Here is a 12,999-nt window from a genome sequence, read left to right on the forward strand (position 1 = left end):
ATGAACATGAACATAATGGGCAGGCATTATGGCCGTAGACCCATGCACACAATGACGAGACTCACCTCGAACTGCTGAAACTGCTGATAACCCTCTGACTGCTATCCAACAACTCTCTGAATTGCTGCTCCTCTAGCTTCCCGAGCTACAAATACCAAAATAGCAACACTTAGTCTAACTGTCCTCAAGAAGCCAACTAAGTCAACTCTGGTCAAGGTCCTTCTCAAGGTCAAAGTCAACAGTCATAGTCAACTTCCAGTTGACTCAACTCGCCGAGTTGTTCTACCAACTCGTCGAGTCCATGCTCCTCAAATCCCAAAACAACCTCGACGCTACTCGTCGAGTCTAGCAACAACTCAACGGGTTCTCCTTCAACTAACATTCAGGACCATCTTCAATCGACTCACCGAGTTCATCTTCATAACTAAGAAGATTGCCTTGGACTCGCCGAGTTCCTCTTCAACTCGTCGAGTACTATGATCTTCAGGTCCATTATGAACCCAGACTAGCTGAGCCCTTCTCTAACCCCACTCACTGATCTGACTCATAAACAGAAGGGCTTGGGTTTGCGGCCCGACTCGTCGAGTCCATGAACTGACTCGCCAAGTCCATCTTGTGACATCTCTATTTTGTTGATTACAGTCCATCCCAACACCTCCAACGCATAGATATGGACTCCTTATGTTAGCATTGCACGTAAAGTTGCTAACTTTACGTGCATGCAAGGTGTTATGGGGCTAAAACACTTAATCCAAGCTTCAATGAAAACCTTGGTCATGAAATGGGATCTTAGCTGGATAAAGCCAGCAACTCTGAGCTCCTAAAGCTTAAGAGTGTCCAGATCTGTTGTCCAAATCCATCCTCAAGGGTTTAATACTCGGATTAACCTTGGAAATGATCCAAATGTGACCAAAAGCAAACTAGAAAGGGGATATATCAATTGAAAGCTCAAGGTCCAGAATTTTTACCTTCTAACAGTTGCCAAAATGATATGAAGGCTGGATCTACACTTCCTTCCTTGCTCCTTTCTTCCAACCCTTCAAAATCCACTCCAATGGACCTCAATCATCACCAAAAGCTCCAAAAATGAAGTTTGGTGGCTAGGGTTTTTGGGGTTCTGGACGAGAGAGGTTGTAATGAACCCTAAGGAAGAGAATAAGATGCTTAAATAGGGTACCAAGTCCCAGAATTAGGGCTTTCCCAGCCCAGACCAGACTCGCCGAGTCGGTCACTTAATTTGCGACACGGGGTCCGCTCTGACTCGTCAAGTTCCTCCTTAGACTCGACGAGTTGACCCCTTTGACTTAGGGTTTTCTTTCCTTTATGGGTCTTCATGATTCTGGGTGTTACAACACTCCCCTACTTAAACTAGACTTCGTCCTCGAAGTCTGCCACAGTCAACTATCTTACAATCCGCTTACATCTTTATGCACTTCACCCAATTGGTCCATTCCTGGACACATCATCCTCGGGATAATTCGATCATTACTACCTTCGAGTACAACCCTTCACCCAATTGGTAGCCTTACCGGTACTCACAGTGCACTTACACTGATACACAAGGGGTTCCCCCCTTTTCCTTGCACTTTCACTGGCCTTTCCAAGGCAACTTCCTATAAGTAATGATCTTTCCGATCTCCACCAAGAACAAATCTTCTGCTGAAACCGCAATCCTGGCCACTCTCAGCGTCGACCATCATACTAGCACTCACGAAAAATCCCCTCATACGATGCTCCGAAACTGAAAACTCCACCCAACGTGTGAATTCAGACCATCCTCCGAGACTATCTGCTTCCGCAGTCAGCAACTTAGCATTACCCGATCAGCTCACTGCCTTCTGCACCAAACACCTTATCATTATTCATGCCTGAAGTCCTGTCGACTCCCATCCGCCTTCCAGATGAACCGAGACCACCTAGGTCCCAACCGATCCACCGTTCCCCGAAATACTGGTCCCCCACTGGTTACCAAACGCGAGAACATTCCCTCAGTCGCTCCCAGCGACTCATGAAGATACCGCGACTACCTGAAATGCTCTACCAACCCAACCACTCTGGTTCTAGAAGATCTAGGATCCCCGATCCTCTAACTTACCCTAAGGTCTCTACCAGGTCCCATCTATTACTAAAAGAACACGGGCCTCGCCCACAGGTCCCACTCATCTAAGTTGCTAATGATCTCAACTAGCTATACTTTCTTGGTTCTTATCATGCTAACTTGGAGATACGGGCCCCCACCCACACTCCGCGAATTAGGAGATACGGGCCCCCGCCTACACTCCGCTAGCTAAGTTGCTAATGAACGTTACGGCTTACCCACATCTTACATTACTTCCCTCATTGACTCGCTGCTGGGGAATGCTGCGACTACCTCGCAACCTTATATCCCGACTAAACTCGCACCTTTCGAAGGTTCTCCGACCTGGTTTCACCGAACCTTTCACCAACTACTCGCTAAGACGTGAATTCAAGGTTGGGAAGTTTTCCCCCAACTTCCAACCTAACTGCTCCTCAAACCAAATAGCCACTTAAGTTGCTTCCTACTTCACCATAACTGCGGAAGCACCTCAGTCTTGCACTTGCTTATGTTTCTGGCCCCCACTAGTGGCTATCCCCCACTTCGATCGTCTAGCCCCTCACAGCTCACAGCTTGAGAGAATTACTAATTCTCCCTACCATCCTCTGGCCACTTCTGCTGAAAAACCCGAGCTCACCACAGCTGGGCATCTAACCGATCTATCCCCTAACGACACCTTCCCGAACTAGCGAGACACCACCGAGCCCCACACATGCATGCTACAGTTACTGCATCCAAAGTAACCTGCTCTAAAGGAGGCGACCTCCTACTATCATTCTAAAAATCCAAGCTATGCAGATGGCATATAACTCAATCACAAGCAGGCCACAAAATTCCGAAATATCGTTATCAATACCAATGCATAACCATAACAATAAGATCATAACATAAACTGATAGGGAAAATGAAAGAAGATATGTACTTGATGCATTGGGCTGCTCACGCCTCATCTGAAACCAACTGATATACCCTGCTCCTTGCTGCAGCCGGTAGGGGTGTTCACGGTCCGGTTTGAAACCGTGAAACCGGTCAAACCGGTCATCGATTTGGGTTGACGGTTTGTATTTTTCTTTACGGTTTGGTTTGCGGCTTCAAACTTTTCAAACCATAATGAACGGTTTGGATTACAGTTTCAAAATTTTCAAACTGTATAAAAACTGGACCGAACCGTAGGATTTATATATATACAAATTATTTTTTTATACGCAATTATATTTACTTTTAATTTAATTATATATATATATATATATATATATATATATATATATATATATATATATATATATTAATTTTTACATAAAAATCATAGATGTGTAAAACGCACAGGGCACAAACCCTATTAATTATCAAGGCCAACCCAATTCATTATTTGTGAAGTAAGAACTATGAAACTGATTGTGAAGCCCACTAAATTTCCATAAGTTAGTCAGTCACAACTTGCACCTTGTAGGCCTGCAATGACAACATATTGAATGAAGAATGTAACTCAACCCTAATTCACAATTGTATACTTCAAATTCGTTGTTCATCCGTTCATTGGTAGTGAGGCGGATAAGAGGCGAAGAAGGCAAACACATCGGGGCCTTCGCAGTTTCGCTTGTCTCTTACAGCTACGCCTACAGCTCCTCCTTGACACTACCCCTGGCTTGCGCTCTGAATTGGTATGTTCCGATTTTTGATTGCTCACCCCGTCCCTGATTGCTCATAACAGATGTTGAAATCAAGCAAGTATTCTGCATTTTCTATCATGATCTTCGATATTGTGTGCAAGTATCTTGATAAACTCCTCTCTTTCTCTATGTGTGTGTGTGCTTTGCTGGATTTCAAGCTCTCAGTTGCGGTTTGATTTGATCCATAGATCTAACTCTTTCACTTCGAGATCTTCTTCTCCTTTTAACATCGAAGGCAGCGACAATTGTGAGCAAATTTTCTTAATTACTTCAATCGAGTAACCTCTTTCAACATCTCAATTGAATGGGCATAGGTTTCAAGGAGTGAAGCAGAGTTTAGAAGATCGATCCATGGTATGATTTTGAGTTCGATTTTTTTTGTAGATTGTTTATACAATATTTCTAATTTTTGAATTGGGAATTTGTTTGTTTGTTTAGAAAGTTGCTCAAAGGAAAGAGAAAATGAAGGATATATTGTCAAAACAAGTTGTTAAGATCGCTCAATAGGCTGAAGAACATGAAAGTTTTATCACTAAGGTAAATATATATTGTGTTGTATGGATTGGTCGATGTATTGATTATGTTAAAGAGTTAGTCGATAGAATTGCTTTATGATGTAAATTGGTTGATTATCAAGTTCAAAATTGATATACATCATAAAACTTTGATCAGATTGTCTGGAACAAATTACATAAGTTCCCTTCTAATTTAGCAAGGGATTAACATTAATCTTGGATGTGTTTATTGTAGGTTATCATTTTATGGTGTGAATTGTGATGTTTTAATATTGACTTTTTTGGACAACAAAAGCTTATGAATTAGATATTATTTTGGAAGCGAGCTTGTTGGTAATGTTTTTGGACAACAATTTGGTTATTATGGACAGCTTAGTAGGTTGTGTGTATTAGTCTAATGTTTGATGTAATGGAACAATATTTGATGTTTTCATTTACTGTTTTTTATTTACAGTTTTGACAGTTTTTTTTTGACAGCTTTAATATTGCAGTTTTTTTTAACAATATTAGGCTGAATTTTTGTTGTTTTGATAGCTTTATTATTGTTATTTTTTTTAAAATATTTGACAGAATTTTAGCGGTTTCAACGGCTTTAATAGTGCAGTTTTTTTACTAAATTAGTTTAATGGACACGACTAAAATGGGCCTAAAAAGCCCAAACTGTGAAACCAAACTGTTTGTAATAGTTCGGTTTGGTTTGATTTTAAATTTTCAATGGTTCGGCTTCGGTTTTTGCTTTGCAAAAACCGTTACTAACGGTTTGGCTTCGGTTTAACCTAAAAACTGAAAAAACCGGACCGTGAACACCCCTAGCTACAGGCGCCTCCGTTCGGCTCTGGCGGCCGTCGTTGATCCTCAAGGTTGTAGGGAGAGGTGCAATCACCTATCCTGTTGAATGAAAACTCGGACATTGGGCCTTTTTATGGCCCCTCTGACTATAATGGAAACATATCAGGTCCGATCCTTGGTGGTAGCAGTACAATCTCTGCTGAAATGACCAATCTGGCCGCACTTGAAGCAGGTAGAATCACCACCACTGCCACCCCTACATGCACCCTTGTGCGTCCTGCCACACTTCCCGCACCGGCTGCGGCTCTGATGATCCCTCGATCTCGAGTTTGACCCCTTGGGCCTTTTGCCCGAACCTGTGGCTACCTGAATCTCATCCGGCTTCCTCTTCCTGATCTGCTCCAGATCAATCTCTCTATCCCTGGCCCGAACAATCATGTCCTCCAGCGTCTTGCAGCTGGACCTGCTCACAAACTCCCTGATGTCAACTCTCAACATCTCGTGGTACCGAGCTTTCTTTATCTCCTTGTCCGCCACATACTACGGAACCAGAAGGGCTCTCTCCCTGAACTTGGCGGTGATCTCCGCCACTGTCTCTGTAGTCTGTCTCAGATCCTGAAACTCCAGGACTAACTGTTGCACCTCAATCACCGGTGCAAACTCGGCCTTGAACCTGGCCGAGAAGTCGCTCCATGTCATCGCGTCCAACGCGACATCATCCCTGATAGCATGACCAACCTCCTCCCACCAATCCCGTGCTATGTCCTTCATAAGACAGGAAGCGAGTCGAACCTTGTCCCCTCGGGACACCGGCTGGAACGAAAAGCGTTGGCAACATCAGCCAACCATCTGCCACTAGCAATGGGGTCCCTAGCCCCATGATAGTTTGGAGCTCCACAAGCTCTGAACTCCCAGAAATTCAATGTACGTGCTCCCACCAAGGTCATCATCTCATCAGCCAACCATACGTTTTAACCACAAGGAACCGAGAGAAGGAGAGAATGAGAGAGAACTTATGGCCGATTCTATTTTGTGGGGTCGATTAGCTTTCCAATTACCTCGCCACAAGATAAGTTAAAAAATTAGTCATTTATTTTTGTTCTTTTGTTCTTTTATGTTTAAATCACTTATTGTATGTAAACAAAAATGACATTGTTAGTTTCTCACTTGCACATGTCACAACAACACACCATTACAAAAAGAGTTGTCCCGTTTTCTTTTTATTTTAGCCATAATTTATCAAATCAAAACATATTATTATCACTCTTGCTCCCACACATACACTATCTTCATTCCATCCTTACACCCCCACCCACACTTTCCATCCTTACACCCCCACCCACACAAACCTCACGCTTCACCCTACCTACACGCCCTAACCAACATTGATTACCACACACACTCACCAACTCCCGCACCAACAAGTCAACATAGGTTTGAATAAGAGTTTAATTAATGAATGTTTATCATTTAATATATATATATATATATATATATATATATATATATATATATATATATATATATATATATATATATATATATATATATATATATATATACTAGATTATAACCTGCGTTAAACGCGGTGAAATGCATAAAAAATACAAATCGTTGAAGGACATCTTTGTATACAACTTTTTATGTTATAAAGTATTACATTCATTAATGGGTTAAAATGAATTTATTAAATTCTTCAATATATATATATATATATATATATATATATATATATATATATATATATATATATATATATATATATATATATATTAAACAAAATTAATATCATAAAACAAAATAAGAGATGAGTAGACTATTAAAAAAATTAACGTTACCTTTGATATCTTTTCTATCAGCCACTTAGCCACTTATTACCACGGTGAATAACATTTTTAACTTGACGGTCAGACAATACAATAGAAGCAGACCTAATTTCATATTGAACACGAATTACAGCCCTCACCCTAAAAATTATAAAATGATACTTTAATGGATAATGAATAAAATTGGAAACATTCGAATATAGATTAAAGGCACAAGAACTTTACAAATATAAAATTATGAACTTACTCGTTGTAAACGTCAGAAACTTCACCACAACCATCACTAGTAATTGGTTCAGCATTAGTATCATCATCATTTTTACTTACTTTTTTTGAACAACCATGACAATAAAAAGAATACCAACTTTCGTCTAAATCAAAACCGATGACAGTAGCAATGATGGGCAACTAATTTCCTATTACATAATTTTTTTTAAAAACATATAATTTTTTTCATATATATATGTAGACACTAAACCTTTCTGGAAGGTACTCCACTTTTACTTTTCTTTATTTCTAGTTTTATCCGATCCAAAAACAGAATCAAATCCAAACACAAAACTAATTAAATTGAATTGTACATCATCAAACACAAACACATAATCCAATCCAAACACACACATATACACACTGAAACACAACACAGACACACAAAGCAAGGGTAAATAGATCATTTTACAACAAGTATGTATAATACGACAATATGAAAATTACATTTGCCTTTTTTTATATTTGGACAAAAATGCATACGCTAATTGAGAAACACGAAAACCACGTATATTATCATTCCAATTAAAAGTAGTTTTTACAGCAAGCCTAAATAAGTCGTTTTGAAGAAATAACATATGTACACACTAAACCCTTCGGGAAGGTACTCAATTTTTACTTTTTTTATTTATTTTTTCATCCAATCCAAACACATAATCCAATCCAATTAACACAGAACTAATTAAACTGAATTTTACGTCATCTAATCCAAACATAATATCCAATCCAAATATAAAATTCAATCCAAACACACACACACACACATAGAGAGAAGGGGGGGGGAGAGAGAGAGAGAGAGAGAGAGAGAGAGAGAGAGAGAGAGAGAGAGAGAGAATAGAAAATCCGTTTATCAAAAACCCGCTAATAAGCCATTGATACATATATTGAACACATAAACTATAATCATATGTAAGAAATTAATCAGTAAAACAAAAAAAATTGCTAACCTTATAAAGTAGGTATTTGAACATGATGTTGTAAAGTCTAGATTTCACGAAACTGTGATAACAACTGAATGAGATTATACTTATACATAATTTTGAACAACAATTTTGGAAAGGATATGAATAAATTAATATTATAATTCATATCAAACTATTTTGAATTCTTTGATTTCAAATTTTATAATTATGAAAAGTATATACAAATTATTTGATTTTAAAAAGGAAGGAACCATATTTATGTTTTCCCAATTATGTTGACATTTATTTTACTTCAATACACTCCAATTAAAATTTTCAGTCACCCTTAATAACTTTTCAACTTTCCAAACGTATTCAACTTAATTTAGTTAATATTAATTTTATTTTATTTTATGATGACATCATCAAAATGATCCAACAACTTAATTTAGTTAATATTAATTTTATTTTATTTTATGATGACATCATCAAAATGATCCAACAGTTGAAATTAATTAAGAAGACACAATGAATAGTTATGATTGTTGAAGGTGATGTCATCAAGTTTCTCTTTTGATATATATATATATATATATATATATATATATATATATATATATATATATATATATATATATATATATATATATATCTTTACTATCTTATAAAAGAAATCTGACTATTTATAAAATAAGATTGAATATAATAATATTATTTTTTTAAGACGTTCAAATCATTAAACTAATAATACAAGTAGTCATCAATAAAATAATATTAAATTTTAACATGTGTTTTGAATCCTTATATTTCTCAACAAATTCTATCTCCTTCCCTGAATTTCGGATAATTCAAAATTTGAAACCATCAGAAAATCAAATATCCCTCCTGCAGATGGCTCTTTATTAACAGGTTTTTATTTTAATCGTTACTTGTAATTGATTTCATCATTTTTAACTTTTTGTATTTTTATCTTATAAATATATTGGGTGAAGGCTTTATTATATCAGGTTTGTTTCCTAAAAATTAAAGGTTTTTACTATGTTTCTTTAATGTGTTGGCTTTGCAGGTTCAAAGAACTCAACCAAGAGGGCCAGTTAGAGCATTGTATTATTATTAGTTTGTATATTTTGGCACCTTACTTTTGCAATAAAGAACGGTTAAACACAAGATTTGACATGATTAAGGTAGTTTGTATATTTTTCATCTTGTTTAGTCTAAAAGGAAACCTTTTTCATCATTGGTCCTTATACTATCAAGTTTTATCACATTGACTTCCTGATTACGGTGATTATTATCCTTATTATAAGGTTCTATATAGATTTTGTTCAATATTTTAAGGTTTCGAGAACCTAAATCAATATGAATCCTTGAATTAGATACCATCGTTGAAAATGTTTTAATTTGTGGCCAAACTTGGTTTAAAATCACAATGAACAAGTTGACACCTAAGTATTTTGGTTTTCTCAAAGGCCTATTTATCGACTTTTGAATCACAACACCTGATATTCTAAAGGTTTATTTTTATAAACTATTATTTATATATTTTAGCATTTTACTTAGTAGGACATTAAATTAATAAAGGAATTAAGGAAAACGAAAAAAAAAAAGAGGACGATAAACAATACAAGTGGTTTGGGTATGTATAAATGGAAGTAATAACCATTTAGGGGGTGTTTGGCAAAAAAGCTTATTGCTTATTAGTTTATTAGCTTATAAGTTAATAAGTAAGTGTAGGGTAACATATGAAAAAATGACGTATTAGAGGTTCCCCACCGGAATAAGTTATTTTAATCCAAACACTTTTTTAATTTATAGTGATGTGGAATCTAATAAGTTGTTTTAAAAAAAGCTTAGCCAAACACCCCCTTAATATGGTATGTTAATGCTCTTGAAAAATAGATGTCATTTAATATTCATTTCTCGAAGTGAACGCAAAATGGTTTTAACTCTAAAGAGATCAAATTATTCGTCGCCCGCTGCTTTGCGCGGGTAGACGGCTAGTATATATATATATATATATATATATATATATATATATATATATATATATATATATATATATATATATATATATATATATATATATATATATATATATATATATATATATATATATAGCTGGCAAAATAGTGTTTGGTTGACTTGAAATGATATCCGTTTAGGCTATATATTTGTTAAAGGTAATTGGAAAGTAAATTATGTAATATAACCAACATTATTTGTTAAAGGTAATTGGAAAGTAAATTATGTAATAGCCTAAACTAAACGGATATCATTCCAAGTCAACCAAATACTATTTTGCCAACTATAGATACTGTATCATTGATTTTCATGGATTTTTCTAATTAGATTAATTTTACCAATCAAACGCCCACATCAAAGAGATGTTTCATTCAAATTCGTTTGTATTCCACCAAAAACCGTGAAGAAAACAAACACGCCCTGGTACTCCAAATCAACCCTGAAACTAGCCGTTATATTGTTGTGAGGTGCATAATAGGAATTTAAAATCTTTGAATAAGTTGAAAAGTGGAAATTTTTTTGCAAAAAAGGTTCAGAAACCTCCCAATACTAGTTGCTTTTTGCCCTGTTTTATCTTTTTTTCCAGTTGTTCCCTCCCAAAAAAAAAATTCCAAACAGGCTTACATTAATAACCAGTTGTTCAAAGTTTTAGTATAAATCTGTGCACATGAATTATCAAGACCATATTTAAGATTCAAACTATACAAACGTCTCTCCAAATACCTAGCATATTCCATATTTAACATTCCCCATAATTAACCTCTGTAGGTTCTGGATTCCAGCTGTTGATCATACCTCCACCACTGGTGAACCCCATGAGCTTCCTTCAAATCACGTGCACGACTCAAATTCACTGTTAAATATGCAGAGGGAAGAAGGTGAAGCGGATCATGTGATTCCTTCCCAATTGCATCCATGAAAAGCTCCCCCAATCGAATGTTGTGATGCCAACCGTTCTACCATTCCCACACCCATCTTCTCCATCTTTCTCCGATGTCTAAAATACCCGATATACTCTGAGCAGATATGGTCCCCTGGGTTCACATACAAACGCGGGACCCACGCTGCCAAATCAACAAACTGATCTTTCGCCGGAATGTTTCTTTGTTGATTGTTGTTTTTAATCTTCACTGCAACAGCAAGTCCGACTGTCACAAAACTGCTAGCGATTCTGAGACCGTGTTTCACTTTCTTGTTCTTTATGTTGTCAATTGGAACCGAAACAAATGGCGGATTGAAAAGATGTGATTCCAGGAAAATCCCGTTTTTTACCATGTTCTTCCCCGCAAGCATGGCCATGGCGGATCCGAGAGAATGACCGGTTAACCAGATGTTTTGATTACCAGAAGCAACCATGTTTCTCACAGCTTGAATGGCGATTTGGAATCTTGATGACTGATGTAACACGTTTTGGACAAAGTGGAGATCTAGTTGCAGGTCTCGAGTGAATGCATCGCCTTTGGTTACTGTGCCTCTGAAAGCTATGATATGAGATGGGGTTGAGGGTGTTGATGATGGGTTGGGTTTGGATTTGTAGATAGCACCAAAGATGGAAGAATCAGCATCGTCTATGACGTGACTGTGTTACTCGAAATGGAAGAAGTTCCACCATGGAGGAGCGAGAGCCTCTGATCCTTGATGGTTTTCCTGAAGGTCGCGTTGCATGACGTAAACACTTTGAACCATGGATGCAGCGATGGACCTTCGGTGATCCACATCGGTCCTGAATCAATAGAGCAACATGTTTACTACTATTTCAAGGATTAAGCAGAAGAGGTGTTCGATGAAATGTCTACTGTTATGGAAAAAGTGGTACCAGTCGACTGAAACCTCAAAATTGTCCCTTTCTGGAGCCATCATCAGATCTATGATCTCCTTTGTGGTATGTTCTTGATTAACTCAAAACTTATACTGAAAAGAGACAAATAGGCACGTATTGGACGGAATCGGATACGACAATGTAGAGAGATTTTCAAATGGTCAAAAAGACTATAAAGAACCCCAAATTCGCATATTATTATGATTCTACGACGCAATACAGAATCATTATGATTCTTCATACTTTCCAGAACGAAAAAAGAACCTAGGAACCAATCAACCCTTCAAATATGTGAGAACGAGAAATTAAGGTAATGAAGTAGATCTGAATTCAAGGTCCTTGTCGATTGTAGAGGATATGAATATCACAAGGAAACAAGATAACCATTAACGCATTATAGAACCAAAGGAATATGGAGTAATTAGGTTGGAATTTTACAAGGAAAACTGTAGCGGAAGAAAATGTACGTACCTACGGGAGGAGATCTGGGCATAGCATCAAACCTTTTTGTTGGAAGGAGCCATGAAATGGAATTAGTGGCGGATCCAGCCTGGAAGTCAAGTGGGTGCACCGTTGACCGTTGACCGTTGCTTCTTTATGAGTCTTAAGTCTGTCTGTCTTTATGGTTTATTTCAACCAGTAAAACCATTGTCCCCTTGATATTCTCTTAAACAATAAGATAAGCATTAAACAAGAATATAAAATTAGCATCAAAATGCCCCTTAAACTAAACAAAAAGAAAGCAGAAACACGATAATATAAAGCCTCTACATTAAACCCTATATCACAAAAAACACATAACAATAGAGTGGTTGGCTGATTACAAGTCAAATTATTAAATTAAGCATAACAATACCTCTTAAACTATGCAAAAATAAGGTCAGCCTAATAAAAAAACGAAAACATCGACAATGGATCACTACTTTTCTGTAAAGAGATAAACACTTCAATTAAATTGAAATGGCGACAACAAGACATAGAAGGACCTAAGCAAACACAAAAGTCAAATCCCACAATTCAATGCTCTTGAAGCTCAGAGCTGAATCTAATCAGATTCATCAATCTTGAGATCACTTTAGGAATTTCTTAAAAGATATTACATATCCAAATGG

The 12,999-nt window shown here is 36.9% G+C and overlaps 1 pseudogene; it reads right to left on the bottom strand.

Moving 5' to 3' along the window:
* Window positions 1–10,673: 10,673 nt before the first annotated feature.
* On the bottom strand, window positions 10,674–12,362 carry LOC111918773 (GDSL esterase/lipase At4g10955-like; annotated as a pseudogene).
* Window positions 12,363–12,999: the final 637 nt, after the last annotated feature.

The sequence above is a fragment of the Lactuca sativa genome, chromosome 6, assembly GCF_002870075.4.
Source record: "Lactuca sativa cultivar Salinas chromosome 6, Lsat_Salinas_v11, whole genome shotgun sequence".
Lineage (NCBI taxonomy): Eukaryota > Viridiplantae > Streptophyta > Magnoliopsida > Asterales > Asteraceae > Lactuca > Lactuca sativa.